Source organism: Nyctereutes procyonoides, unplaced genomic scaffold (assembly GCF_905146905.1).
Source record: "Nyctereutes procyonoides isolate TBG_1078 unplaced genomic scaffold, NYPRO_anot_genome, whole genome shotgun sequence".
Classification (NCBI taxonomy): domain Eukaryota; kingdom Metazoa; phylum Chordata; class Mammalia; order Carnivora; family Canidae; genus Nyctereutes; species Nyctereutes procyonoides.
The window spans coordinates 31,257,632-31,272,727 of NW_026575140.1; positions in this window are offsets into that span (position 1 = coordinate 31,257,632).

Sequence of the window (15,096 nt, forward strand, 5' to 3'; positions counted from 1 at the left end):
TAGACACACAAAAATGTGAATATCCTTAATGTCACTGAGCCGTATGTATAAAATGGTCATTTTTGTGTTACTTATATTTTGCCACAATTTTATTTAATGAATAACTTTTTTTTAAAGGTGTAGAAGAGTCCTTTTTTTCTCCTCTGACCTCTCCTCCTTCTCCAGCAGATGGAGAGGTGACAGGGTCAGGAGAGGTTGGGAAGGACCCAGATGAACTCTTGGGGTTGTCCCAGACTGCACACAGGCAGCTCGTGTTCTAAGGTCCTCATTGGCACCTGCTGGAGGCAGCCAGAGGACAGTTGCACCACATGGCTCCCTGTGTGGTTTGAGCATCTCCTGTGAGTTGGATGCTCTTCCTGGCATTGGGATGGAAAGATGGTAACCTAGTCCTTGCTCTCATGTTTCTTCTGTTCCAGTGGAGGAGACACAAAAACTGAGGTCAGACACACAGAAGCTTTTTTGGTTTGTGGTAAGGGCTCCAGAGGAGAGACATACAGGGGGTCGAGGCGGAGAGTACTGGCAGATGCCGTGGGCAGGCTGGAGAAGGTGAGCTTTCACGGCGACGTCAGGGCTCAGATCTGATGCCAAGGAGTCCAGCACAGGAAAATCAGGAAGAAGAGCATCGCTAGCACAGGGCAACTCATCAGCTGCAGGTGGGAGTGAACTAGGCTTGTTCCAAGAGCAGCAGAGGCCCTGCAGGGTCTTGGGACCTGGAATCCTCATGATGGGGGACAGCTACGTGGAGGGGGAAAGGGTCATGGGGATACAGTCAGAATCCCCAAGGGTGACTTCTCTACTGGTTTCTGGGGTTGTCAGACATAATACCGTAGACTGGACTCACACAATACAGAGTTGTTCTCTCGCACTTCTAGAAGCCCAGATGAAGTTGTCAGCAGAGCCATTTCCTTCTAAGGATGTGAGGGGGAACGTGTTCACAGCCTCTTCCCTAGCATCTAGGGGGCTGCTGGTGATCTTTGGCAATCCTTGGCTGTAGAACCATCAACCCCATCTCTGCTTCATCTTTTCGTGCCATCCTCCCTGTGTGCATGCTTAGGTCCAAATTCCCCTTTTTATAAGGACACCAGTCACATTGGATGAGGGGTCTCCCTTCTCTAGTAAAAGTCATCTTAACCAATTCGTTCTGCAATGACTCTGCTTCCTGATAAGGGAACATTCATAGGTATTGGGGGTGAGGACTTCAACATGTGAATTTTGGGGAGACCCAATTTAACGCATAATAGCTGCCCCTGGGGTGGGGAATGGGGTAACCAGGGAGTGGGCATGAAGGAGGGCATGTGATGGAATGAGCCCTGGGTGTTACATACAACAGATGAATCACTGCAATCTTACCTCTGAAACTAATTGATTAACACCACATGTTAATCAATTTAAATTTTTTTAAAAAAGGACTTTCTTGTGCAGGGGGTTCTCCAGACCCAATCCCCCAGGCTCAGAGTTCCTAAAACATGTCCGGCACGTAGCAGGTGCTTGAAAACTATGTGGCTGAATGAAGCCATTTCTGGCTTAAAGGACCTTGAAGAAAAATGCAGTAAAAGCTGAGGCCACTCCAGTTTCTTTTCAAACTTCAATTCAGTAAATATTTAAGGTCAGTTGAAGTGCCAGGCTTGTTTTAGGAGCTGGGGACAGTGCAGTGAAGTCTCTGACCCCAAGAGCTTACACTATATCTTGAGACATTTGGCTTTACCTTTATTGTTACTCCACCGTGACCCTGGCAGGCACCCTGAGTTCAAAATCTAGAAATGAGGCCAGAGCACAAGTGGATAGCTGCTTATCGGGTACCTCATTCTCTTTTTAAACAGAACTCGGGTTTTACACTCAGCAGGAGTTAACCCAGCTAGGAAAACATTCCTCAGCAGAGAGGTCTTTAAGTGGAGAGGGGCTTGCTTCGGTTGGAGCTGTCATCTTACCTTCTGTTTTCCCATCTTTAAAACAATGTCCAATGTTCTAGACCAGGACTTTGAGAATGAAACCATGTGGCTAGGAAGGACCAAGAAAAGAGTGAGAAGCCTGGATCCTCACTGATGACCTTCCCACCCTTATGCTTATCTGAAGACATCTTTAATGACACAGAAAAAAAAAAACCCAATTATACAAGCTTTCAGTGGGGCGGGAGTGAAGGTGGGAAGGCCTTCTTTCTTCCTGGATGAAGAAAACTCATGATATGACCCCTTGCAAGAAAATTGCATAAAAAGATAAATTCATCACCCCAAAATGCTTTCAGATTACTTTTGCAGCTAAATAGGAAATTATAAAACAAGCCTATTATGGGGGCCCCTGTGTGACCAGTTGGTTAAGCATCTGCCTTCTAATCAGATCATGATCCCAGGGTCCTGGGATGGAGCCGGGGTCAGGCTCCCTGCTCAGGGAGGAGTTGGCTTCTCCCTCACCCTCGGCCCCTCCCCCAACTCATTCTCTCTCAAATAAATAAATAATAAATAAATAAAATCTTTCATTTTTATTTTTTTTAAGATTTTATTTATTTATTCATGAGAGACTGAGAGGCAGAGACAGGCAGAGGGAGGAGCAGGCTCCAGGATCCCGGATCTCCAGGATCACACCCCGGGCTGAAGGCGGCGCTAAACCGCTGACCCACCCAGGGATCCCCCTAAATAAAATCTTTTAAAAAAAATAAAAAATAAATCAATCAAGCTTATTACATTTGGCTTCGAGAAATCCAAAGTGAAGTTCAATCAATAGAGAAGTCAGTATTAAATACAAACCTTATCTTGGGGCAGTCACTCCAAGTCACTCCATCACGCAAGCCCATCAATTCTCTGGTCTTGTTACCTCCATAGAAAAGGACTGGATTTTCTCCACGTTTGGAGGGTATGCTTGGGGTTGGCTTAAATGCAGGGGACGTGGCCCCAGAATACACCCTGGAGCGAGTGGAGGCTGGTGGGACCTCCTGGCGCCGCCGCACGTCCCCGGGGCGCCCGGCCCCGCTCTTGTGCCCCAGCGCGCCCCACCTGCCCGCACCCTGGACCGCCCCAGCGGCTTTAGGGCCCTCATTTAGGGCCCCCACCTGAGCGAAATCAAGATGCCCCAAAGCCTGTGATTTCTGGTTACGTTATAAAATTTTTAATTGCAATGCCAATTTTTGCAACGATAGACATTAATCCGTGAAAAAACCTTCTTGTCCATCAGAGAAATCCTGTGGGGAGAGAGGTTCCGCAAGGGAACAGGTGTAGAGCACCCGCCCGCAGGTGAGCCCTGGGGCACCGGGAGGCTGCGGCCCCCTTCCACGCCCCGCCCCCACCCCACCCCCACACCTACTCTAGAGCCCCGCCCCGCCTCGCCCCGCCCAGAGCCCCGCCCCTCGGCCAGAGCCACGCCCTTCTCGGGAGGGCTCCGGCCCTACCCCGCTCTGTCCGCACCCAAGGCCCCACCTGGACCCGGCCCCTCACGGAAGCCCCGCCCACAAGAGCCGCTCCGGCCCCGCCCCGCGTCCGGAACCACGCCCCCCGCCGGGACCCGGCTCCCGACCGCCCCCGCGCTTCCGGTTCCGGGGCGGGGCGGGGTCGCAGGGGCTTTAAAGTTGCGGGGCGGCGGCGGCGGCGGCGGTGGGGCGCGTTCCCGACCTGGGGCTCCGAGCACCGCCCGTAGCCCTGCGCTGGCTCCGGCTGTCCCGGTAGCCCGGGCCTGGGGACCCTCTGCGCCCGCCTCGCAGCGCCACCTCGCGGGGCTCCCGGCTCCCGATGAAGACGCCCTCGGTCCCTCCCGAGCACACGGCGCTCGCGAGCCCGACAGGGTGGTGTCCGACTGCAGGGGCGGGGGCCCGGCCCCATGGGCGTCCCTGGGCCGGGGTACGGCAGCAGGGCGCTGCTCCGGGGGGCCGTGGACCCAGCCGCTGCCGCCCGCTCTGTGGACGTCGGCCTCGGGCGGGAGGGCGAGCGGTCGGGGCCCGGGCTGGGGAGGGCAGCGGTGCGACTCCAGCCCCCGGAAGTTCCTGTGCCGCCGCCGCCGCGGCTGTGTTGGGGGGGGAGACGGCCTGCGGGGGGGGCTGCGGGGGGAAGGTGGACTGCAGGGGAGGGGCTGCGGGAGGGAGGTGGACTGCGGGGGGGAGACGGACTGCGGGGGGAGGGGCTGCGGGGGGGAGACGGACTGCGGGGGGAGGGCTGCGGGGGGAGACGGACTGCGGGGGGAGGGGCTGCGGGAGGGAGGTGGACTGCGGGGGGGAGACGGACTGCGGGGGGAGGGGCTGCGGGGGGGAGATGGACTGCAGGGGGAGGGCGCGGGAGGGGAGAGTGCTGTAGAGGATGGGCCGCTGCAGGGGCGGCGGACTCAGCCCCCTCGTGCTGTGCTGTGGAATGTGGTGAAGACCCCAAGTAAGGCCAAGGCACTGGGCTCCGCCGGAAGTAAAACGGGAGGGAGCGGGCAGGCGGAGAGGCTCCCAAGAGGGAGCATCTTGTCAGGGACCTGTTGTGTGAGCGCCCCTGCAGGTATGTGGACCCGGAGGAAACCAGGCCCGGTGCGGCTTGTTTGGGGCGGGAGCGCAAGGTGGGGCGGGGTACTCAGGGGCCAGAGTGGTGGGCACAGTCCCCTTGTGATCACGGTGCCCTGGGAAGCCCCTGGGAAGCAGGGAGGCTGTGCAGGAGGCTGGCTGGCCTCCCTGGAGTTTTGCAAGCATTGCCTCGGTAGGTCCTTGCACTGCTTTGGAAGACCCCATTCTAGGGGTGGGGGCTGGGTCATCCGGCTATTCAGGCCTGGACCAGAGTGGCAGTGTGGATGGATTTGGGTGTTCTGAACGCGGAGCCTTTGAGACCTGCCCAGCTCCCCAGCCCCCTTAGTGGCACAGCTGGGTGGAGCACAAACCCTTTTCAGGCACCAGTGTCCAGAGGCTGAGCCTAACACTGGAGCCCCCAGCATCCTGGCCTTGCCACAGGTGCCACCATCTGGCATGATGGCCGCAGCCCAGCTGGTGGCATCAGGTGCAGCCCAGCCAGCCACGCGGGAACAGAGCTCCCCCGTGTTTACTGTCACGGAGCTGGCTGCTGCACCCCAACAGTGGGTCTGGCTGCCAGGTTTGCCGCCACACATACGGCTTTTCTGTTAGAGTTCTTCCTAACTAACATGTTATGAAGAAGGTTTAATCCCTTCTTAATGCACATAGAGCGTTCTGAGAACGTTCGGCTGAATGCTGCACATAGTCTCCTTTTTTATCACCTAAGCACGTTTGTGAATCTTTAAAATTTGCGTGTTTTTGGAAAGCTGCCAAGTTGTAGTTCTAAATTATAGAGGATCCTATCCTCCTGGTGCTTCCCTTCTTGACTGGGAAGAGTTTGCACCCTTTTAATTAAAGCATAACATCCGGAAAATAAACACATTCGCATGTGACCCGACACGGACAAGTGCCTGAGCTCAACGTGTTTTTGCAGATGAACAAGGTGTGTGGCCAGCCCCTGAATGTTCCCTGTGCACAGGACCCCCTTGGGCCCTCTGACAGTCCTGCTAGTGTTGGGCACGAGGCATTCCCAGATACTCTGACTGATGGGGCACTGTGCTTCCTCAGAGCCTGGCAGTAAGTTAAACTAGTGGCCAGTCATGCTCAGCGGGAGTGTTGTAGTTCACTTATCAAGCTCTTTCCCTTCAGTTATTCTCTTGTACCCGAGATGTAGGGAGGTGTCGGCAGCAGCATGGATGCTGGAGCTTTCTAGCTCTCAGACTAAACCACCTTCCTAATATCCCATTAAATTCCACCAGCCTCTCCAGAGTTGCCATCTGAGGTAGTAGCCAACACCCCTGAGCAGGTGGGGCCACAGTTCATTCCATCGGCACATGTGCAGTTCCCAGTGGGCACCATACTGGGGAAGAGGAGGGTTCTAGTCTTCGTACATCTGGGCAAAAAAAACAAGCTAATTGAGGAAATGAGATAACTTACTGGCCTTCCCCTTCTATAAAAGGTGGTAGTACACTATAGCATCCCTCCCCCATCACAGAACACACTGTTCTAATTGTGGTCCTGATACACATAAAATGTATCATCCTAAGCATTTTAAGCTCACAGTTCAAGGACACTTAAACACATTTGCATTGTTGTGCAACCATCATCTGCAGAACCTTTCCATTCTTCCTGACACCCTGACCCCCCTTCTCTGTTAAGTCCCCAGCCCCTGGCACCCACCCTTGTTGCTGTCTGTGGATCTGACTTCTGCAGGTCCCTCATGTCAGAGGATTAGTTCTTTTGTGATAGCGTATTTCTCGATGCATGATGTCTTCAAGGTGGATGTACGTTGTATCATGTTTTGGAATTTCCTTCCTTCTTAAAGCTGAGTAATACTCCATTGTATGGACAGTCCACATTTGTTTATCCCTTTACGTGCTCATGGACACTAGGGCTGCTTCCACCTTTTGACTCTGGTGGGTAATGCTGCTATGAATGTGAGTGTACAGGGATCTCTTCCAGACTCCCAATGGTGTTTGGTCTTTGTGTCATTCAGGGTTTGTGTGGGAAGCAGAAGCCGTTTAGGTGTTTTAAGTAGCAAGAGACTTTATGTAGAGATCAATCATGAGAAGGTCTGGAGCTGGTCTCCAGGTGAGGTGACCTCAGCACTCGCCTCTGCCTCCCCGGAAAAGACCAGGAGGCAGGAGGCTGCCCCTGGGGCTGTTGGGTGTGAGGGCTGTGGTCCGAGATTAGGACATCTGGTTGCCTTGAGGGCAAACATTGGGACGCTGTTGAGGTGACCCAGTCAGAAATCCATCTCTCTTTCCTCTGATCCATTTCCCTACCCTTTCAGCAATACTGTGTCTTGACAACCGGGGGGGTCCAATAAGGTGAAGTGAAATGAGGTAGCGTGAGTCCATTGCCTGCGTGTCCCAGATGGCAATTCTCTGCTGTTCCCCCAAAACCATCCTTTGCTGGTAAAATAACTGGCAGTTTTAGCTTTAAGGTTAACATTCTTTTTTTTTTTTTTTTTTACGATTTTATTTGTTTGAGAGAGAGAGAGAGAGCACAACAGGGGAAAAGACAGGGGGAGAGGGAAAAGCAGGCTCCCAACTAAAAAGGGAGCCCCATGCGGGGCTGAATCCCAGGACTCTGAGATCATTACCTGAGCCAAAGGTAGATGCTTAACTGACTGAGCCACCCAGGTACCCCAAGGTTGACACTTTTTTAAATTTCTATTTTCATTGTTTCATTGCTACTATATAAAAATGATTGATTTTTGTATAAAAAATTGTATTCTATGATCTCATTAAACTCCCGTGTTCCATTAGTTTTGTTGTTGATTCTCTGTAGAGATGATTTTCTTCTTTCTTTCTAGCTGGTATGCTTTTCTTTTTCTTTTTTAATATTTATTTATTTATTGATTATTTATTTATGATAGAGAGAGGCAGAGACACAGGCAGAGGGAGAAGCAGGCTCCATGCAGGGAGCCCAACATGGGACTCGATCCCAGGTCTCCAGGATCAGGCCCCGAGCTAAAGGCAGCACTAAATCGCTGAGCCACCGGGGCTGCCCTGCTTTTCTTTTTCTCGTCTAATTGCACTGGTGGGGACCTGTCCTATGATGTGGAATAAGAGTAAGAAGAGCCTGTGTTGTACCTGGTCTTGGTGTGGAAGCCTTCTCTGTTATCACAAGTATGATGCCAGCTGTAAATTCTGTCGGGTTGGGGAATTTGCCTTCTGCTTCTACTTTATTGTTTTATGATAAGTGGATGTTGAATCGTATCACACACATTTTCTGCATAGTTGAGACAACGAACGATTGATCTTCTAATGTCCAACCAGCCTTGCATCCTGGGAAAAATCCGCTTGATTGTGCTGTATTATCCTCTTTCTTTTTTCTTTTCTTTTTTTTTTTTTGTATTATCCTCTTTCATATATTGTTGGGTTCCATTTGCCAAATTCCTGTTACGAATATCTCCGTGTTTATGAGAGATGTTTGTCTGTAGCTTTTTTATAGTGTCTTTTTGTGGTTTTGGTTTCAGGGTAATGATTGCCTCATTGAGTAAGCTTGGGCATGTTCCTCACCACCCACCCCTTCAGTTTCCTGGAAATGATTGAACGGGCACTAATTTCTAAACATATAAAAAGCCATTTTGAGCTCCATAGGGGGAGCTGCCACAGACCTGTGGCATGAATTTGCCAGTGCGCGCCTCTGACGGCAGAAGCTTGGTCACTGTAACTTTTATCGGAAGCAGCCTCTTTCAGTATTCCATAAGAGGGACTTAGGCCTTCAGTCATAACTTTTTTACTCAGAAACTGGGCTGGCCGTTCCTTTTGGGAAAGAAGCTTTGGAAATGCTTCCAGGACTATTTCTGAAGCCATACAGATAGTGCTTCTCCCAGAGGAGAAGCCACCTCACCTAGGGACTGATCTCTTAGCCATTCTGGGACAGCAAGGCTTAACTATACAGAGGGGGCCGCTGTGTTTCTCAAGCTGGGGTGTCCTTTGAGATCTGAGATTTTTCTGCCAACATTTCATAACTCGGCACTTATGTTTTAGTGATCTAAGAATATTAGACCACGTTTGATCACTTGTAAGGGCCACTCTTCTGGGTCCTGAGCTGGCTTAGCCCCTTGGAGCTGTGTGACCCTGCCAGTTACAGAAATGGGAGCTCCTCTTGTGTTTACAGCACCCCATTCAGAGTAAGTGCTCAGTCACAAATGGTGGTCTTGTCCCTGCTCCTGACTTCTGGGTGAGCACCCTGCAGCCAGTAGCACAGTGTAATTTCAGTGACCAAACTGGTGTCCACCAGCATCGAACCATAGGCTCTGGTTGTCCTGATACTGGGCTGTAAGGGGAGCATCTAGACCAGTGGGCATGGAGTGTAGTGGGGGGAGTCAGAGTCCTTAGCTGGGAACGTGTCCTGTGGGAAGCCCCCCCCCTGCTTGGAGGCTGGCAGGGCTGTACTCACTTGGCAGAGGCTACTTATTGTAGGTTATATTCAGAATAATTTAAGTCAATGCTGGAAATGCATGGAATTTTTTTCCTTCAAAAAGTATTTGCATCTTATTCAAGTTTGAGAAATACTGATAGAAATCCCATATGCATTTATAGATTTTGAGGTGGATATATTTTTTTCCCTGCCTTGTGCTGCCCTGTTAAAGTATGTGCCTGACTCCTTTTGTCCAGGAATAGGGCTCTAGGTGACAGCGGCCAGGCCTAGGGCTGGTTTGTGATCATAGAGAAAAACAAGATTGAGACTTTCATTCTGATCTGCTCTCTGTGCCGTGACCTTCAGGTGTGCTTGCGGTTTTCAGGGAAGGGGGTGTCCTGCAACAGACTTCCTAATTTGGATGAGTGAACTGCTGGGTCCTGCTCTGATGATGCTAGCAGGTATGGCGAGCCTGTGGACTTTACAAGAGCAGACTTCTAGTGACTTTTTTTTTTTTTTTAAGGTTTCACATACCATTTTGTATAATACTCAGGGTACTTTTTTTTTTTAAGCTAACGTGTAATGTATAAATGATATTCTCATTTCCAGAAGTGAGAAATAAGTGGCTTTTTCTGTTTGAATATTACTTGTTCTAGAGACCCGCCAGCAGGAGGATCCCAAGGGGAGAGTGCAGTGCAGACTTGAACCTAAGTCTGGCCAGGTTCTACATTATGGCTCTGCCACTTTTGTTTTCTCTGAGATGCAGGGTCCCATCATTGTGTATTGACCAGTTTCTGGAACGGCTCCTGGTTGCCAGGAAGCATGCTGGGCATGGGGTGTTTCCTAGGGGAGAAAGCAGAATGGCCTTTGTGCTCCTGAGCTTAGGATCTGGAAAGAGAAATGGCTACTGAGCAGGTAAACAGTCAGATATTTAATTATAAAACTCACACAGCACCTGAGGTGTTACCATCCAGGTTTCAGGGCAGGCACGCTGCTGTCCCGCTCATGCCCAGCAAGCAGCAGTGGCCACTAGCGTCAGAATTTATATGCTTCGGGAGGGTGTGGAGGGATGTGGTCCCCAAGAGATTCTGGTGTGGAATTTGGCGCCAGGGCTCAACTGACCAGATGTGCTTCTCGGGTGCAGGGGGTGGGGGCAGGACATCCCCAGTGTCGTTTCCCTCCCAGGCGCTTGGAGCCCGCCCTCCGCTTCTCATGGAGCCGCCTTGCAAGGGCATACCCCCAGAGGGTCCATTGGGTCTGCCGTCAGCAGTCTGTACCTGATAGCTTCCCGGGGTCTCCTGAGGAAGTCAGGTGAGGACCCCCATCATGGACATGTACTTTGCTTCCCTTCTGACCAGGGAACCCTGCCATGATGCTCCAGTAACAGCCCTCCAGGCTGGCTGCCCGCATTGGCTCGCCTGTGTGTCCAGGGGGGATTTTGTCTAACTCGGCTATGCATGACGTGGATGTCATCAACTCGTTGCTGGGAGACCACATCCAGACACAGCATGTGCCCTGGAGAGTGCCCTCTCCCAGGTATGACCATGGTGTTCCTTTCAGGGCTTTTCTACCACCATCCAGGCCAAAACATAGGATGGGCTGGAATCCTGTTCAGGATTCTCGTCCCCCCCGCCCCCAATTTGAGGAGCAAGTAAGTAACATGAGACACTTATCAAAAGTGTGTGAACAACAATAAAAAGTATGTAAACATTTATATTCAAGACAAATACTGTTACTGAATCTCTCAGCTGAGACCAGGGGTAAGAGGCATCATACAGGAAGCCATCCAAGTTTAGGGGACTTTGAGATTCATTATTCAGTACAGATACTCAAATACCTACTTGGTGGGATCCCTGGGTGGCGCAGCGGTTTGGCGCCTGCCTTTGGCCCAGGGCGCGATCCTGGAGACCCCGGCTCGAGTCCCACGTCGGGCTCCCGGTGCATGGAGCCTGCTTCTCCCTCTGCCTGTGTCTCTGCCTCTCTCTCTTTCTCTCTCTGTGACTATCATAAATAAATAAAAATTTAAAAAAATTATTAAAAAAAATACCTACTTGGTGACAGGCCCTTTTGCATTCTCTGAGTTACAGTGAATGTCCAGGAGGGAATCCCAGCCAGGCTGGGCACCAGAGCAGCAGGTCATCTGTCAGCAGCATGGGAAGTGGAGGACAGGGGTGCACTCCGGCCCAACAGAAGGGGCTCGGTGAGTCTGAGAGCCAAAGAAACGGATGGGTTATCTGTTGCTGACGATACACCGCTGGACAGTAGCCACCGGGGATCTTCCGCTCCCCAGGCTGGGCTGCACAGGGTCCTGCTGGTCTTGCCCGTGGTCATTCAAGTGACTGTAGTCAGAGGACTGGTGGCCAGCCTGGAATGGCTCAGCTAGGGTCACTGGGCTGGGTCTGCCATCACCCGGGTCCTCTTCTCCATGGTCTCAGGACCCGCCCCTGCCACACGGCCTCTCCTTGCATCTCCTCAGCAGTGCGGCCACACTTCTGGTGCCCTGTCCACGTGCTCAGAAATGGAAACAGCTGAGTCTCTCCTGTCTCGGGCCCTGACCTGGCACAGTGTTCCCACCGCATTCTTTGGGTGGGGGCAGATCCCAGGCCCACCCTGGGTTCATTGTGGACACTGCACAAAGGTGTGAGTACCAGGAGGCAGGGGCCTTGGGGCCACCAGGGCAACTGCTGACAGCTGGTGTGACCTCAGGGAGAAGGCAGGGCAGAAAGGGGCAGGCAGACAGAAGGTAGCGGATGGCAAGGTGTTGGGGTGTGGGGAGGCCTGGACAGGTATGTCACCCCGAGCCGTGGGATGGGGCACCACAGGACGATGCCCGAGTGGGAGTGCTGAGGGCTTGTCTCTCAAGCCCTCTGTGGAAGTACCTGGCAGCTGACACTCACCGACGTTGGGCGGTGGGTGGGTGTTTGGGACGAGGAGTGAGAGGCCAGGCCAGGGGTGGGAAGACTGTCTTGTGGGGTCTGCTGGTCTTCACGTCAGGCAGCCCATCTCTTGTCTGGGCTCGCGTCCCCTTGTGCTTTGGCTGCCTGTTTCTTGTCCTTTGGGGCAAGACCTCCAGAACCCTCTTTTCTTATCATCCCCATCCCTCGTTCCATTCTCTCTGGGATCTCTTCTGCCTGTGCCTCCTCAACTCTCCACTGACCCCGAGTGGCCAAATTCAGGCCTGGCTTCTCTGTGGCCCTTTGCTCTTCGCTGGAAGAACCTGTAAGAGCTACTCCATCTCCTATCCTGGTGCTCCGATCTCCGCGGTAGGTGGAGTAGCTGGGCCGAGTCCTGCGTGACCCCCTAGAGCAGCCTTTCCCTGCCACCGGCACTGCTGACTGCCCATTTCCACGTCCTGCCCCAAGTCCTGGGGGCACGTCCCCACTGCCTGCCGGGCGTCTGTCCGCACATGCACAAACACATGCAGGCACGCACACACGCATGTACACACACATACATGGCTAAAACGGAATGTGCCCAGAGCTGGCACCTGCCCCTGCAGGCCACACTCTCCCTCCTGTGCCCATCCTCACCTTTGGCTCCTCCGTATCACCACTTCTTATCCTCTCTGTTGGCAGCTTCCACCTGGGGTTCATCCCAGGGCAACCCCTCTAAGATGAAAGTCGATGAGGCTCCCCCCACTCTGGGTAGATGCCACCTCCTTTCCGACTGCAGCCCTTCTCACTGGTCTTCGGGGCTTTACACTTGCCCCCTCTTTATCTGGATGCTTCTGTCCAAGGCTCCGCTGTCGTTGGGGTTTTCCTCAGATGTCACCTCGCAGGACTCTTGCCGACCACAGGTTAGCCATCTCCACCTGTCCCCTCCCTGCATGCTTAGTGCCTGACCCTGCCTGGGTCTTCCTCACGGTGCTCTCCAGTGTCACCTGTCTCCTCTGTCATTGTCCTTACTATGGCTAGTCCCTTCAGGCCAGCAGATGGGGAGGGACTCATTTGTTCTGTTCATCCTGTCCCTCCAGTGTCCAGAGAGGTACTGGAGTGTCTCACTAAATGCTCAGTGACTCTGCTGGTTGATTGACCATGCCCATTGCCAACTGTTTGAATGATTTGGATTGATTTTTCTATATTAATGACTTGGCTGTGTCCTGTGTTGACTGTTTCCGTTAAGACTGAATTCATGGGGCATCTGGGTGGCTCAATAAGTTAGGCATCTGACTCTGGATCTCAGCTCAGGTCTTAGTCTCAGGGTCATGAGTTCAAGACCTGTGTTGGGCTCCATGCTGGGTGTGGAGGCTACTTAAAATAAATAATAAAAAAAAAAGGTCTGAATTCACTTTTCAGGTCTGCTTGGAAGGACTAATATGGAACTATTGGTGAGGGTGCAGCGGAGGGAGCCTCTGCACTGGTGGCAGAGGGGCAGTCTGGCCCTACTGTCCCAGAAAGTATGTGACAGTTGACATCAAGAACCTAAAGCGGTCCATGCATTCTGACGCAGGCAGTTCCAGCTCTAGGCACCAATATTGGGAAGATCATTGGAGGTGGAGACGGGCACATCCGCCAGAGTGTTCCTCTTGACACCAGCCCAGGGAGCAGGCTGGAGGCCGGCCCCAGCATTGACGTGGGGTGAGTCCCCGCAGGGGACTATAGGGCATTACTTAGGGAGGATTTCTGAGGACACAGCGAAGTGCTTGGAGGGCAGCATCAAGCGGGGGAAAGTAGAGAACAAAACTGAATGCATACTCCAGGCCCCGCAGAGCAGAACATACATCGTGTGTGTGTGCATGTGTGTGTGCACCCATGGGAGAAGAGGCTAAAAATGCACATTCCAAAGGATCAGCTGTGGTTTTTCCTGCCCTAGTGAGATTACAAACGATATTTAGTTTCTCCTTTATGCCTGTCTACGTATTCTCAGTGGTTCCCACCACAGAAAGCCCCTGTGCTTTATTTATATACGGAACCCAAGTAATGTGAACCCACTGTGTCTGCAGGAAAGAGGGTTTAGGTTCCATTGGAAAACATTTTAGCGAACTCAAGGACTCGTTTTTCCTTCTAAAGGGTACTGTCTGCCGGGTGGTGCTGGCTGCTCCGCACTGCTGTCAGGCCTCACCTGGTGGGAGCAGTTTGGAGTCCCCAGGGGGCTCTGGTCCTGCTCCTTGCAGCCAGAGTAGTGGCACTTCTGTCCGTTTCTCTTAACTGGCCTTCTGCATCTGCTGCTTTAGCAGACTTAGGAATCCCTTATGTAAAGAAGACACTTATCCAGGTGGCAGTTTATCACAAGGAGGGTGGTGAGGCCCGAATTTGACCCACGGCTGCCTTGGTGGCCCTGTCATGTTGCAGATGTGTCTATCTGACAGTCCATATTGATCATCAGGCAATTTTTTTTAAGATTTTATCTATTTGTTCATGAGACAGAGAGAGAGAGAGAGCGAGAGAGAGAGAGAGAGGCAGAGACACAGGCAGAGGGAGGAGCAGACTCCATGCAGGGAGCCTGACGCGGGACTCGATCCCGGGTCTCCAGGATCAGGCCCTGGGCCAAAGGCAGCACTAAACCGCCGAGCCACCCAAGCTGCCCCTCAACAGGCAATTTTTATATTGCTTCTGCAAGCTGGTTGCAGAAAGCATTTATTTGCACGTTTACTGGAGGTTTGTGCCAGGTGGCGGGAGAGTTTTGTGAGGGTTCTCCTCGTAGCTCCTGCTGGTCAAGCGCCTCCCTGTGGTGGGCGCCGCTCTAAGGGTGCTGAGCCCAGGGGGCCACTCCACTCTGTGCTCCTTTTCTGGTCGCCAGCTTCACTAGCCAATAGCTCCTATCTTCTTTCACTTTTCTGTTTGCTATAAAGTTGGGGCCACATTTTTAAGGAAAATTTACTTGCCTTTCTGAGTATCAGAAGTTTTGCAATTTGCCACAATTAACTTCTGTAGCATCTGAACCATCCTTTCACCCACATATGGCGTCCTTAGAAGATGCAGGTACTGCTGTGATCAGCATGAAGTTTCCTCATGGGGTGATGGTCAGCTGGGATGCCTGCCAGTGCTGCACAGCCAGAGGCTGTGGGTCACCCACCAGGGGCAAGTGTGAAAAACCAGAATTTCATTCTGATGGGCTAGAGAGACACTCTCACATGGTCTGGCTTCACGTTTGTCAGTGTGCACATGAAGGAACAGCACCAGGATGGCACTTCCTTTTCCTTTTTTTTTTTTTTTAAGATGTTATTTATTTATTCATGAGAGACACAGAGAGAGAGAGGCCGAGACAGGCAGAGGAAGAAGCAGGCTCCATGCAGGAAGCCCGACGTGGGACTTGATCCC